The sequence below is a fragment of the Camellia sinensis genome, chromosome 13 (genome assembly GCF_055761805.1).
Source record: "Camellia sinensis isolate YWXY chromosome 13, ASM5576180v1, whole genome shotgun sequence".
Taxonomy (NCBI): Eukaryota; Viridiplantae; Streptophyta; class Magnoliopsida; order Ericales; family Theaceae; genus Camellia; species Camellia sinensis.
The window spans coordinates 137,816,729-137,833,080 of NC_138973.1; positions in this window are offsets into that span (position 1 = coordinate 137,816,729).

The window sequence follows — 16,352 nt, forward strand, 5'->3', positions numbered from 1 at the left end:
ATTTCGAACAAGAATGCCTCGACCTTGCTGGGATGGACACATTTCAAGTAAGGTCCTATAAAGGATTTTTTGTACAAGGCCATTGATGGAGAGAGCCAAAATCGTTGTGACTTTGCTCTGATCTTGTTGGCTTCTTTCTTCTCTTCAGGTAAGACGCCGTCTTTTAAGAACACTATAATGGAATCCATCCATGAAGGGCCTAGTTCGGCACAACATACCTCAGTTACTTCGGGTTCTTCAATGTTTGGCCTTGGTAGGAAGTCGATCAGTAATGAATGTGAGATGGATGTATCTACCATTGAAACAAAGCCTGCTAGTTCATCTACTCTACTGTTTTCTTCCTGGCCGATATGCTCTATTCACACTACTTCGAATTTCATGATTTCCCTTCTGACTAACTCTTGATACTTTGCCATCCTCTCATCTTTTACTTTGTAGTCGCCTGAAATCTAGTTTACTACCAGCTGGGAGTCACTGTAAACCATTAGCTCGGTGACCTGCATGAATAGTGCTGATTTTAGGCCCGCTAGGAGTGCTTCATACTCCACCTCATTGTTTGATGCTGGGAAGTCAAGGCTGACAGCTTGTTCCACTATTAGGCCGTCTGGTGAGATGAGAACTATGCCTAATCCTGCACCATGCCTATTGGATGCTCCATCCAAAAAGAGCTTTCACATCTCTCCAACGAATAGCTTCCAGCAAGTGGAGGGGTCGGATGATGTCTTGGGGTCATGAGTGTTGTTTTCTTCCAAGTCCATGCTGACTGTAGGTGTTGTATCTTCACTGTCAGACTGCCTCAAATCTCTATTTTTTGGTGAGTCCTCACTAGGAATGGCTTGGTTCGCCTCTTCCTTCCTTTCTTCAAATCGGTATGCCTTGGGATGTGGCTAGGCATCCTGTGTTTGGGGTTACGCAGTTCCTGCGGCACTTTCCATCCCCTTTTCTGTTGTACTAGTCAAGTCAATTGGGCAGATGTGATGACTTCCTGGTGTGAACTCTGCCACAAAGTCTGCCAAAGCTTGGGCTTTTATTGCAGTTCTGGGTTGAAACTTGATATCAAATTGTCCCAATTTCACCTCCCATTTCAAGATTCGCCCAGAAAAGTTTGTCCTCTCAAATGAAGCTTTTAATGGAAAAGCTGTTAGGACGATTATGGTGTGGGCGTGGAAGTAATGCGACAGCTTCCTTGAGGCCATCATCAAGGCTAAGGCTAGTTTTTCCAATGGTAGGTATCTGGTTTCTGTGCCCAACAAGGTTTTGCTAACATAAAAGATGGGTAGATGTTGGATTCCTTCCGCTCTTACCAACACTGCGCTGACTGCGTACTGTGAAACTGCTAGGTATAAAAATAGCTCTTCTCCAGGTACTGGGGTTACTAGCAACGGTGGAGAAGACATATACTCTTTTAGGCTTTCTAGGGCGTGATCGCATTCTTCATCCCACTCAAACTTGGCTTTCAATGTTTGGAAGAATGGTCGACATCTATCTGATGATCGACTTATGAACCGGTTGAGTGTGGCAGCTAGGCCAGTGAGATGCTGTATCTCTTTTACTGTGTTAGGCCTCTTGAGATCCTAGATTGCTTTGATCTAAGAAGGGTCTGCTTCTATACCTCGGTTGGTCACCAGAAAGCCAAGGAATTTGCCTGATCCTACGTCGAATGCACACTTGGATGCATTTAGGCACAACTTGTTATTCTTCAGAATCTGGAACATTTCACCTAGGTCCCTGAGATGGTCCTTCACATCCTTGCTTTTGACCACCATGTCGTCTATGTAAGCCTCCATTGTTCTGCCTAACAACGGTTCAAACATCTTGGTGACCATCCGTTGGAATGTTGACCCTACGTTTTTTAGGCCAAAGGGCATGACCTTGTAATAATACAATCCTCTAGGCGTTGTAAATGATGTGACCTCTTGATCTGGTTCATACATAGCGATCTGATAGTAACCTCTGTACGCATCAATGAAGCTAAGTCGATTGTGTCCTGCTATCAGGTCTACTAGTTGGTCTATTCTGGGTAAGGGAAAGCTATCCTTTGGGCATGCCTTGTTGACTATTTTGTAGTCCACGCAAACACGCCATTTTCCATTCTTCTTTGGCACTACTACGGTATTGGAGATCCATTTGGGACAGTGCACTTCTCTGATAGCTCCTGCCTCCAGCAAGTTTCCTACTTCTTCTGCCACTATCTCGGCATGGTGGAGTACTGATCTGCGTGTGTGCTGTATAATTGGTCTGGCAGTTGGGTGGACGTTCAATTGGTGACAGATGAAGTTTGGGTCAATGCCAGGTAAACACTTCGATGTTAGAGGTTAAGAATTCCATGACCTCTATTCTCTCAGTGCTGGACAAAGGCGAGCCGAGTAAAAAGAACTTTTCTCGGTCTTTTTCATCTATCCTTACCTGTACCAAGTCTTCCATTGCCTTTTGTTCAGTTACCTTGCCCACATCCGCAAATAATTCATTGCTCTCAAGCTCCTCCACCATCTGTGCATACCCTTTTACAGCGCGGCTGCCATTTACTATGACGAAGCACTGTTTGGACATAATTTGGTCTCCAAAGACCTCTTCAATTACTCCGGCTTCGTTGGGGAACCGCAATACTTGATGGTAGGTTGATGCTACCGATCGCATGGCGTGCACCCATGTCCTCCCTAAAATTATGTTGTAGGTGGAAGGGACTTTCAATACCCAGAATTCCACCTATTTTGTCATGGTTTCTACCTTGACTATGAGGATTATCTTGCCCACTGGCCACTCTGGCATTGAGTTGATTCCAATTAGGGGAGATGTTGTAGGTGCCAGGTCTTTGTCCTCTAGTTTCAGTTGTTTGAAGGTTTCGTAATACATTATCTCACATGAGCTTCCTTGGTCAATCAAAATCCGCTTGATGTCAAAATTCTTGACACGTAGAGTGACAACCAATGCATCATTGTGAGGGCAGTATATCCTTGCTAAATCTTTGTCTGAAAAAGATACGACATTTGTTGTCTCTGTTCTCCCCTTTTTGTCGACAGGTTATGTACTTAATACCTCCCTCAAGTGCTTAGCCTTTTTGATCATTCCCCTGAGCTCACATACCCGCTCAGGTTCGAATACCCCATGTATTACGTTAATTACGCCTTGAGGTGGAGCGTCGATCGGCATCCCGTTTGGGTTGTTGTGGTTCTGGGGGGCTGGCTGTGTCCTTCCTTCTATGTGCTGGTCCAGGTGCCCAGCTGCCACTAACTCCTCAAAATACTGCCTCAACAGCGTGCAATTTTCAGTGCGGTGTCCCTTTTCATCATAGAAGGTGCACCAGGACCTCTCGTCATAGTCTTTTTGTGCTTCTCCCAACTTAGCTGGCCATCGAACGAAAGGTTCATTGTGTATCTCACTGAGAATCCGGTAGATTGGTTTTTTGAACATCGTGGTAATGGCAGTACGAACTCTTAACTTCCTTTTGTCTGGGTCTCCTCTGTTGACCCACCTGCCTCGTCCATTCTTGTTTGGTTGTTCTACCGTGTTGACTTTTACTGTAGTCTTTTTATCTGGCATTGCTGTTGTGCCATATTTGGCTTTAGCACGGGCGCTATCTTCATCTACTCGAATATGTTACTCTCTCCATTAAGGCCTTCATCATGAGGGGTGGCGTCATAGTAATCGAGTCCCTCAATTTGTTACCGACTGGCAGGCCCTATTTGTATTGTGCAATGGTGAGGTTTATAGGACAATCCTCAATTTGGTTAAAGGTTTCCCAGTAGCGACTGTTGTAGGATCTCAACGTTTCTTTGTCGCCCATGTCAATAGAGAGTAGCTGATCGATCTCCACTGGTGTCGTGGTGTTCGTTCTGAACCTTGTCACGAATGCCTCTGCCAATTGTGCCCAAGAGGCGATGCTGCCTTCCAGTAGCCTTTCGAACCAAGTTAGACCTAGGTCGCCAAGGCTGGATGGGAATAGGATGCACATTAAATCCTCGTTTCGCCGGTATACTGCCATAACCTGGTGAAAGTGGTTTAAGTGCATGTAGGGGTCTGTCTTCCCCTCGTAAGTGGTGAATTTGGGCTGGTGGCAGCCTGAAAGTAGTGGCGCGTTCTCAATTTCCTGAACAAACGGCGAGCTCTGTAACCTTGCTAATGCTTTGTCTGTTGGTTTGTAAGCAAGGCGTGGCATTGGCATTCCTACCTCGATGCTCCCATGCGTCCGAGGGGCTAATCGCTGAAGGGCTGAAACTCTGCGTGGGTCGCGTGCCCTGGTATCCTCCTTCCATCGTGCCCTTTCTTCAAGCACGGTTCACAAGTCAGATGATCTAGGCAACTCTGTGTGCCTGGATGACGTCTGGTGCGTGTGCGAGTGTCGATAGGTGTTTCCCTCAGTATATGACCTCTCAAGTCTCGTTCTCTCTAACCTGGAGTACCAAGTCCTGGAAGTCCTTGATTGAGTGTCGCCTGTTCTAAGGCTCCTACTTTTTGCTTGCGATGGTGTGGTATGCCTATCCCGATCCTCCGAGTGGCGAGGGGGCGTGTTGCCTTTGCGCCCCTCTCTTGTCGCCACCCATTTTCCTTTTATCTGGCGCTTCATTGACTCCATGTCTGCCGCCATCTTCCTTATTAACTCGTCCTGTTCCTTCACGCGATCCTCCAGAACTTGAGGGTCTATCATCTGCCTCTGTCTTTCAGGACTTTGAGAGCGACGGGGGCTATTAGCCCGCCTCCCCCTTGCATCCCTCGGGGGGTTCTATCGTTGGGGTTCTAAATCCGCCATGGGAGGGATAGAATGCAAACCTTCGCGCCTCCCACCCCCCTCTGGGGTTTGTCCGTCGATAGCGGATTGCGTCAAATCTTCATTGTGCGCCATTGCTTTCAATTAGAGAGGAAAAACTCGATCAAGAGGTTTTGTTCTTTCTGGAATTCCCACAGATGGCGCCAATTGTACGAGCACAAAATAATCTTCTCGTATAATCTTGTTGATCAAGTTTACACTCCTCCAAACGTCGTCGCTTTACTCCATGAAAACACAAACGTGAGCTAGCCAGCGAGTGTGTGCCGGATACCTCTCCGATGCCTAAATCAGCAAAATAGACAAATAGATAAAAGCTCTGCGTATTCGGGAATCAAAGTTGTGTTACCTGTACATAGGTTATGTTGTTAGTTTTTGTAGGTTCCGCGTGGCACAATCCTAGTAGGACTCTTATTCTTCCCTGTAGAGTCCTCCTAGGAATCACACTCTTGAAAGATAATACTTATCCTCCAACACTCCCCTCCCTGCTTAAACCAAGTGAGATGGTTTTACCATGGTTGGATGACAGTACGACCGAGCTAACACTAGCCCCTTATCATACTTAATCCAACGCCTTCACATGCAGCACATAGCTCGGCTCTCCTTTCACCTGTACCTCGGTTATGTCTATTAAGACCAAACTAACCATAGCAAGCTTGGACTGAGCTAACATGAGTAAGGTCCTAAAGAAAGCCCAAAACATCTCGGCTCCGAATGTTATGACCGGGCTAATTATCACCGCTCTGCCCGTGGTGATCGTACCATATATGGACCGAGCTAACTACAAGGTCCTCTTCACTCAGTCCTTTTTACCTCGGCCCATAGAACGGTCCATTACCGCGCCTTAGCCTAGCTCGGCCCTAATGCACATAAAAACTCCCTCTCAGTTTCAAACTCTCAGCAACTATGTTCTTCTCAAAAAGAAAAAAATTTATAAAAATAATAAATTTTTTATTTCATGTTATTAACGAAACTAATTTTTTTTAAATCATAAAAGAAATTAGAAATTAAAATGTCCTTCTCTCGCATTCTCTAAAAAAAATAATAATTAATTTTCAGATTTAAAAAATAATAATTAAATAAAATAAAAATTACATTATTTTAAAAAAAGTACATAATGAAAATGAGATATATAGTTGAAATTGATATGAATATAATTTATAGTATGACTAATAATTTTTTTTTAGATTTATTTACTCTTTAATGTTGAAATAAAAAGTTTAAAAACAACATAGTTGTGTTGGGTGTAACTAAAAGAAAAAATTAAGCGAATAAATGAAAAAAAAAACTCATTATTTATAAAAAAAATCATAAATAATTAAATAAGTAATTTAAAATTTATATAAATCTACATAATTAAAATAATTTGTATGACTTGAGTTAAGATAAATAATATATTTTTAAAATAAAAATATCATTTTATTTGCGAGAAGAAAACGTAGATACTAATAAAAATATTAATTGAAATTATAGAATTAAAATAAAAGATTAATATTCAAACATACAAATACTAAAAAAAAAAAAATTATGTTTGTTCAAAAAATATTTGAAAATGAAAATAAAAATGATATGTTTTTTTTACTAAATTATTTTTAATTTTTTCAAAAAAAAAATAAAGACAAACTTTAAAAATTCAACCAAATATTTTATATTTCAATTTTAAAAATAGTTACAAAATTAGTTTTAAAAAATTAATTGCACAGTATAATTCAACTTTATAAAAAGTTATAAAAAAAAATTAGTCACAGTAAAAGAAGAATTCGCATAATATATTTCGGTTTTAAAAATCTTTAAGCAGGGTACAAGTTCAATATGTGCCTAAATGCAAGTCCAATTTCTGTGGGGTGTAAGTCTAGTATGTGTAGGGTGTGTGTGGTGTAAGTCGAATCTGTGTAGTGTGAAAATCTAGTCTGTGTGGAGTGCAAGTTGGTGCAAGTTAAATTTGTGTGGAGGTGCTAGTCTGTCTATAGGGGGTGCAAGTCAAATTTGTGTGAGGTGCAAGTCTAGTTTTTATGGGGGTGCAAATCAAATTTGTGTAGGGTGCAAGTCGAATTTGTGTGGGGTGCAAGTCCAATATGTGTAGGGTACAAGTTTAGTCTGTGTGGGGTGCAAGTCTAATCTATGTAGGGTACAAGTCGAATATATATAGGGTACAAGCTGAGTCTGTATAGGGTGCAAGTCATATATGTACGTAGTGCAAGTCTATATTCGACTTGCACACAACACACAAATTGGCCTTGCACTCCACTCAAATATTTTAAAAACTAAAATATATTATGTGAATTCTTCTTCTTCTTTTTTTTGGGGGAGGGGATTAATTTTTGCCATTTTTATAACTATTTATACAGTAGAAATATATTATGAAATTATTATTATTATTAATTTTTAAATCAACCTCATTTGATTCTATCTTTTTAAAGCAAACATAATTTTTTTTAAAAAATATTTGTATGTTTGAATATTAATTTTTTATTTTAATTGTATAATTTGAGTTAATATTTTTATTAGTCTCTACGTTTTCTCTTAGCAAATAAAAATAATATTTTTTATTTAAAAAATAATTTTCTAAAAAAATATAATATTTATATTAACTCAAATATTACAAATTATTTTAATTATGTAAATTTCTATAAATTTTGAAATATTAATTTAATTTTTTATAATTTCTTTTTATAAATAATGACTTTTTCTTTTTCATTTATTTGTTTAATTTTTTTTTAATTTTTAATTTTTTACTTCCATCTGACACAACTATATTGTTTTTAAAGGGATGAAATGAGAGAGAGTGCCAGAAAAATAATGGTTTAGTTTCCAATTTTCTTTATAATTTTAAAAAAAAATAGTTTGGTTAATAACATGAAATAAAGACTTTATCATTTTTATATGATATTTTTTAAACCAACATAGTTTTTGAGAACTTGAAATACATATATACATATATATTGTTTATTTTCACTAAATTAGTTTCTATATTTAAAAACATATATTTTGAAAATGTAAACAAATAGAGTAATTATTTTTATTAAATAGATTTAATATTAATTTCATTTTTAAAGTATAGTCTCCATCTTTTCAATGATACTAATTTTATAAAAATAAAATTTATATTTATTTATTAAAATAAAATAAAATGAAAATGATTAAACGATTTTTGTTTTTTAATTAGAAATGTGAGGTCTGAGAGAGAGAGAATTGTGTGTATGAGTGTATGTGTTAGTGTGTGAGAGAAAGAGAGAGAGAATGGTGTGTGGGTGTGTACAAATCAAAAGTGAAAGAAGAAAGGCTCACATTAAGAGTGCCTTTATTTACACACTATCTTTCATCTCAAGGTACACCACTACTTAAGACACACCTTTAATAATTTGATAAATAAGAAATTTGTTCAATACACACCACAATCTTCCATCTTTGTCCTTACTCACATATTCCATCTACAATCTTCTATCTTTACCCTTACTCACTCACACACCCCACCCACAATCTTCAATATTCCATATTTCATGTAGTACACACCTCCACTTCAAAAACACATACATTGTGAACATCCCCATTCATTCTTTGTTTCATTGTCATCCTAGAGGTTTGGGAACCAGTCTAAACCGGTCTCCATTCGTGCTGAAGACGACTTCACTCCATTCTTCTCTGGTTTACAACCCCCTTTATTATCTGTTTCATTAAAGACGCCGATGGTGATCGTTATTACCATCACAGTTGGAAACAACTCCACATTGGAGACACAGTAGGTGAGAATTCTCGTTTGGCTTAGATTTTAGGGTTTTATGTACGTTTTTCCATTGCCATGAGCATTGTATTTCAAAATTTCATTTTGTGAACCGTTCGACAATGGTCTTTTGAACATTAACCTTTTGTCCGGAGTGTTTATGTTAAACACTTTTTAATATGTTCGACATTTTAGTGTCGAACATAAGTAAAGTGTTCGAAAAGTGTCGAGCAAAATGGAATTATTTGATTTTGAACTTCTGAACGAACTTATCATTTATTGTTTTCTATTCCATTTTCAAAAATTGATGACCCTTCGCGTATTCCACCCATTGCCTTAGAGAACCGACATTGTGTCACGACCCAAACCTGTCCATAAAAGTTTAGGCCATGATCGGCCTGTACTTAGGCCTCAAGACAAAAATTCAAAAGATTTTATTCAATAATGAGGCCCAAAGGGGAAGCAAATAAAAAATAATAAATGTCCATTGAGCTGTGCATACATGATGACCTGAAATAATTAAGCTATTTAACTACACTCTCCATATTTGCATATACAATAACAAAGCTTATACAAATCTCACACACTATATGAAAGACTTCAAACAAAACTAGGCTTGACGAAGTTACACTACGCCTCTACACGGAGGCACTTCCTGGGAGGCTTGACAAAGAGGCGGACTTTGGTACAAACTCTAATGTTGATCCTTTGACGGCTCACCTACATATATATAAAGTAAAAGGGTGAGCTAACGCCCAGTGAGTAATAATAAAGTAAAGAGGTTAATGAATAATGTCCTTAACATTAGGAAAACATATTTCACAATTCTGAAATGTATCTTAAATCATTTTAAAACAAACATTTATTGTATTAAAATCTATGCTTTTCAAATGGAATACATATCTGAAACCATTATAAAATATTTTACGTGGTATATGGTACTGTAACAACCCTCGTCACTGTTTACCGATTAACCACTGATTACCGTTAAACTGAGACTGATTATGAATGATAAGTGAACTGAATAAACCACTGAACTGACTGACTGAAATTGAAACTGAATTGACTGAGTATACCTGTTTAATTGTAATTATATCTGTTTGGTTATTTGATTATCTGTTCGTGTTTTTATGTTTAAATTGCAAATTGAAGGCCTTATTGGCGGCCGAATCCGAAATTGATTGATGATTTGTGATCCTTAGAATTAATGTGATCTTATGGTATATTTATCTGAAAACTGATTTGGTATGATTAAATTAGATTAAATATTGACATTGCATAGTTGGCCTTATTTCCATTTTGCCATCCTTAATGGCCACTACCTCAACATGGTGAGCCTTATTACACTTAGACTCACATTGTTCAGCCACATTTGAGAGGCTAACCGACCAAGATAGAGAGTGAGAGAGAGTTGAGTTGTTCTTGAGAGTTTTGGCTTGAATCTTGTAGAATTTCTTGAGAAATTGAAGATTGATTTCATAATTGAGCTCCTAAACCTTGAATACAAGACTAAGGTAGGAAACTCATCTTCTTATTGTTGTCATTGAGCTAGTTCTTGCATGATTCATACTTCATTATAGAACTAAGTCATGTTTTGGTTCAAAAATGTTGAATTGGAGCTCATTCTATGCATGTATGTTCAAATTGTTGAATTTGAGTTGGTTCCATGGAGAATTGTCTCATGCATGCTCATGGTTATGTTAAGTCCTTGTTTTCATCTTGTTTTGGAACAATTGGCTCCTTAGAGCATCAAATTGAAGCTTTGAAATGAGTTAAATTCATGCATGTTTGCATGTTCTTCATATTTATGGAAGTTGGTTTGAATTGGATTTATTTGAAACACCCTTGGGCCTTGATTTTACAAATTAAGCTTTGAATCATGTTAAAATGTGAGTTTTGATGTGTTTTCTGGAAAATTGGCCCAAGAGGATCAAAATTTATGGTTTAAAACTTGGTTTTGAGATTGAGGTTTAAATCTGGAATTTCCAGAATTTGGACTCACGCTCGAGCGGGGTGACTGGCGCTCGAGCGTGGAAATCGTGCTTCCAGCATTTTGTTCTGTTTTGAAGTCCGCTCGAGCAGAATAGTTGACGCTCGAGCGGGACATTGTGTCTCATGCTCGAGCGGGTGTCGAGCGCCCAATCGAGTGTGATTTTCGCCTATCCAGCACTTTTGACTGTTTTGTAGAACGCTCGAGCGGGTAAGTCTACGCTCGAGCGGAAGCCTTTGTTTGCATGTCCGCTCGAGCGGAGTAACCTACGTTCGAGCGTGACCCCTGTTTTCTGGAAAATCTGAAAATGTTTTTAAAAGTGCATCCTTGCATCCTCATCCCATCCTAGGCATTCTTAGGCCTAGTTTAAAGCATCTTATTGAGGATATAGATGTAGAACACACCGAGGCAAATTAGGGATTAAGTTATTATTTTCCCAACTGTGTAGCTTAGTGTGTGTTCAATCTGTAGCTGTGTAGGGTTGGCGACTGGGGACGCGCTCTACCTTTATTGTAGCCCAGAACTCTGTGAGTAACGACTATGTAAAGACATGTTCAAAATGATTATCTTCTGAACAATTGAACTGTACTGCTTTCTGAACTGATACTATTAATTGAATGAATGTATGTCCTATATTCTGAACTGTATTGTGGCATCCTTAGCAACTACTATTTACTGTTACTGTTACAGAGATCTCTGTTGGTTCCCTCGTTGGAACCACTACTGTTACTGACTGATGGCCATCATTTACTGTTCGGTCTTTTAAGACCTACTGTTTACTATACTGCTATGCTAATGGATGTACCACATATGACTGAATGACTGATATACTGAATCAATGAACTGTTTTCATTACTGTAAGGACATTCATTCTTAACCCCTTTACGCATTGTGTTATTCACTGGGCTTTAGTTCACTGTTTATATATATATATGTAGGTGTGCAGGCACCAGACCGTAACTAGGAGCGCCAGGGTAAACTCCCGTTTTGTCGAGCCAACGTATGTGCCTCAATATGAGGTTCCGAGCCTGTCAAGCTACGACTTAGGGGTGTTTTTAATTTCCCCGTCTGTCTCTATTCTGTTCGACTGTATAGACTGTTACTGTACTATTTGATAGGGATTAGGTCCCTGAACTGTATGATTGTACATATGTACATACTATTTTGTCTGACTGTATATATTTGAATGAAAGTCTTTTTGGCATTCAGACTGTCACAGCTCATTGGACATTGTTTATTTACTATATTGGCTTCTGCCAGCCCCTGTACTCTGTCTTACTGTATTACTGTTAAGCAGGCCTTCGGTAATCTCGGATTACTGGCCGGTTACGGTGCTAAACCCATAGGGGTGGGTTTGGGTCGTGACAGAGTGGTATCAGAGCGATACTTACCACAAGTTATACCGCACACACGTGTCCAAATAAGCTATAGGGTGTCCTAGAAAAGCGATTAGGGCATTACATGAACATGTTAAAGTGTGTGCTTATGATATGATTGAATATATGCTAATATGTTAATCTGTTTAAACAAATGACTGCCCATGTTGATAACCGTCATAACTGCTTATAGTGAAATGGATAATACAAGAACTGCAAATGAAACTGAATCCTCATCCTCTGAGGCCAGAATGGCCAGACTGGAACGGATGATGGAACTGATAACTGAAAGATTAGACCAGCAACAGAATCAACAGCCCCTACCTCCTCCTCCGGCTGTACCGGAACAGAATGCTAATGTTAATGATGGGGACATAATTGCTCTCACCCACAAGTTCAACAAAATGAAACCGCCATCCTTTCAGGGAGGCCTTGAACCGTTAAAGGCTGAAGCATGGGTTCTTGAGACTGAAAAATTATTTGAGGTTTTTCCGTGCTCTGAAGCACATAGAGTGCTATTGGCCACCTTTACTCTGCAGGAAGAAGCTAGAAGGTGGTGGATGCTTATCCGTAATGAAAATACTGTTATGACTTGGGCTCAATTCAAGGGAGTCTTCTTCGAGAAGTACTTCCCTCAGTGTGTCAGAGATAGAAAAGTAACTAAATTTGAACAGCTGAGACAATGCACCATGTCGATGGCTGAATATGAGACAAAATTTACTGAACTTGCCCGTTATGCACCACACATGGTGGACACTGATTACAAGAAGGCCAGAAAGTTTGAAGGCGGCCTTAATGTTGCGATTCTTGACAGAATAAATATTTTGAAGCTACCGAATTATGTAAATGTTATTGACCGAGCCTTGATGGCAGAATCGAACATCGAGGCACTGAAAACTGAAACACCAGCGTCTGAATGGCGTGGTAAGAGACAGGGTTTCAAGTTTAAGAAAGGCAAGCATAACCCAATGAACAAGAAACAGAATACGGGGTCAACAACTAGCCCCAGCCAAGGAAGTGGTTTCATACCACCCTGTTCTGAGTGTGGCAAGAAGCACAAAGGGGTCGGTTACAAAAAATCTGGAGCCTATTACAGATGTGGCAAGGTGGGCCACATGGTTAAAGACTGCCCCTCTGCTCCACAGGCCAGTAGTAAAGCTACACCAAGCATGGCAGCCTCAACTGTTGCACCAAAACCAAACCCCAAAGCTACCGGGAAAGAGCTTATGAGGCAGGACCGAGTGTTCACCCTAGTACTAGGAGATGTACAAAATACGGAGACCGTTGTGTCAGGTATCCTCTCTATTTGTACTCAAAATGCTTATGTACTGATTGATTCGGGGTCTATGCATTCATATGTGTCGCATGCTTTATCGCGAAAACTGAATAGACCATTAGAATCCATGAATTATTTGTCAGCTGTATCATCACCCATTGGGGAATCTATGACCTGTGCATATATGTACCCTGCTTGTGAAATTATTGTTGGTAATGCACATTTGTTTATTGACTTACTGCCTTTGAACATTGATCATTTTGATGTAATATTGGGAATGGACTGGTTAACGAAATACCATGCCACCATAGACTGTGTAACGAAACAAGTAGTTTTTCGTCCACCGGGTTTACCCGAATTTGTGTTTAATGGGGTCGGAGTAGTACCTCCTCCGTATTTGATTTCATCTGTGAAAGCTGTTAAATTGATTAGAAAGGGATGCAAAGGATATCTGTGTTCTGTATTGACTGTATCTACTGATGATAATGCTAACGTGAACAATATTCCTATAGTCAGAGAATTTCCAAATGTTTTCCCAGATAATCTGCTAGGGGATTTGATTAACAGAGAGATTGAATTTACCATTAATGTGATTCTGGGAACGCAGCCAGTATCTAATGCTCCTTACCGAATGGCTCCAACTGAACGGAAAGAATTGAATGTGCAATTGCAGGAACTATTAGATAAGAAGTTCATCAGGCCTAGCACTTTGCCATGGGGTGCTCCTCTCTTATTTGTGAAGAAGAAAGACGGCTCACTGAGACTGTGTATTGACTACCGCGAACTGAACAAGGTAACTGTGAAAAATAAATACCCATTGCCACGTATTGATGACTTATTTGATCAGTTACAGGGTGCTCAAATGTTTTCTAAGATCAATCTCAGATCTGGATACCATCAGTTGAAAGTTAAACCAGAAGACATTGATAAAATTGCTTTTCGAACAAGGTATGGACATTACGAATTTTTAGTTATGCCTTTCGGAGTTACCAATGTACCTGCTGCATTTATGAACCTCATGAACAGAATCTTTAAACCATTCCTCGATGATTTTATTGTTGTATTCATTGATGACATTCTGATTTATTCTAAGACTAGAGAAGAACATGAACAACATCTGAGACTTGCCCTACAGACCCTAAGTGAACAGAAACTTTATGCTAAACTGTCTAAATGCGAATTTTGGCTTGATCATGTTATGTTTTTGGGGCATGTTGTTAGCAGAGATGGAATTTCTGTTGATCCACAGAAAATTGAAGCTGTAGTGAACTGGCCTAGACCAACAAATGTGACAGAAAGTTCGAAGCTTTTTGGGACTAGCCGGGTATTACAGAAGATTTGCCAAAGACTTCTCCAAAATTGCCTTACCATTAACTCAACAGACACAGAAGGGGATGTCATTTGACTGGACTGACCAAAGGGAATCTGTTTTTCAGGAGTTGAAAACTCGACTTGTAACTGCACCGGTTCTTACCCTACCTTCAGGTACGGATGGTTTTACCATATTTAGTGATGCTTCTCATAAGGGTTTGGGGTGTGTTTTAATGCAGTATGGGAGAGTAATTGCCTATGCTTCCCGACAACTGAGACCGCATGAAAAGAACTACCCGACCCATGATCTGGAACTTGCTGCAGTAGTATTTGCACTAAAAATTTGGCGTCACTATCTGTATGGGGCGACATGTGAAGTATATACTGACCATAAGAGTCTGAAATATTTCTTCACACAGAAAGAACTGAACATGAGACAGCGGAGATGGTTAGAATTGATTAAGGACTATGACCTACAGATTTTGTACCATCCGGGAAAAGCCAACACCGTTGCCGATGCACTGAGTCGGAAATCGACTGGAAATTTAGCATGTTTGCTTACCGGACAAAAAGAGTTGTTTTGTGACCTTGAAAAATCTGAAATTGAAATTGTTGTACGAGAATAAGGTGGAACCTTAGCTGCTATTTCTGCTCAACCAGCACTGATTGAAGAGATTAAAGAGAAACAGCAACTGGATGACTTCTTGAAGAAGATCATCGAAGAAAGGGAAACTAGACCAAGACCGGGTTTCAAATTTGAAAGTAATGTGCTGAAATTTCAAGAAAGACTGTGTGTACCAAATGATTCTGAATTGAAAAGAAGAATTCTGCAAGAGGGCCACAATTCAAAATTTTCTATCCATCCAGGGAATACGAAAATGTATCAAGATCTGAAACTGAATTTCTGGTGGCCGGGAATGAAGAAAGAAATTGCCGATTTTGTATCAAAATGTCTTCATTGCCAACAAGTCAAAGTCGAACATCAACGACCCGCAGGCTTATTGCAGCCCTTACCGATACCAGAGTGGAAATAGGAACATATTACCATGGATTTTATCGTTGGATTACCTCGCTCTAGTAAAGGTATGGACTCAATTTGGGTTATTGTTGATAGACTGACTAAATCTGCTCACTTCTTACTTGTTAAGACAATTTATAATGCGGACAAATTGGCTATACTCTATATTGATGAAATTGTTAGACTGCATGGAGTGCCTGTGTCCATTGTTTCTGACAGGGATTCGAAGTTTACGTCGAGATTTTGGCAAAGCTTACAGACTGCATTGGGTACTGAATTGAGACTGAGTAGTGCTTATCATCCTCAGATAGATGGCCAGTCAAAAAGGACCATCCAGACTCTGGAGGATTTACTGAGAATGTGTGTCCTTGATTTTCAAGGAAACTGGGAAAGCCATTTGCCCTTAGCTGAATTCGCCTACAACAACAGCTATCATTCAAGTATTGGTATGGCGCCTTTCGAGGCATTGTATAGCAGAAAATGTAGATCTTCGATTTGCTGGGCAGAAGTTGGAGATAGGCCTTTGCTCGGGCCCGAAATTGTATATGAAACGACTGAGAAAGTAAAACTGATACAACAGAGACTGAAAACTGCGCAGAGTAGACAGAAGAGCTATGCTGATGTTAGAAGACGAGACAGAGAGTATGAAGTGGGTGATCACATTTTTGTGAAAGTGACACCGATGAAAGGCCAGACTCGTTTTGGAGTCAAAGGCAAGTTAGCGCCAAGGTATGTCGGACCATATGAGATTACTGAGAAAATCAATCCGGTGGCGTATCAAGTTGCGCTTCCTCCTGAAATGGAGCATATGCATAACGTCTTCCACATCTCTATGTTGAGGGACTACCTCTGGGATCCTTTCCATGTAATAGAGCCAACTCGTGTAGTGCTGAGTGAC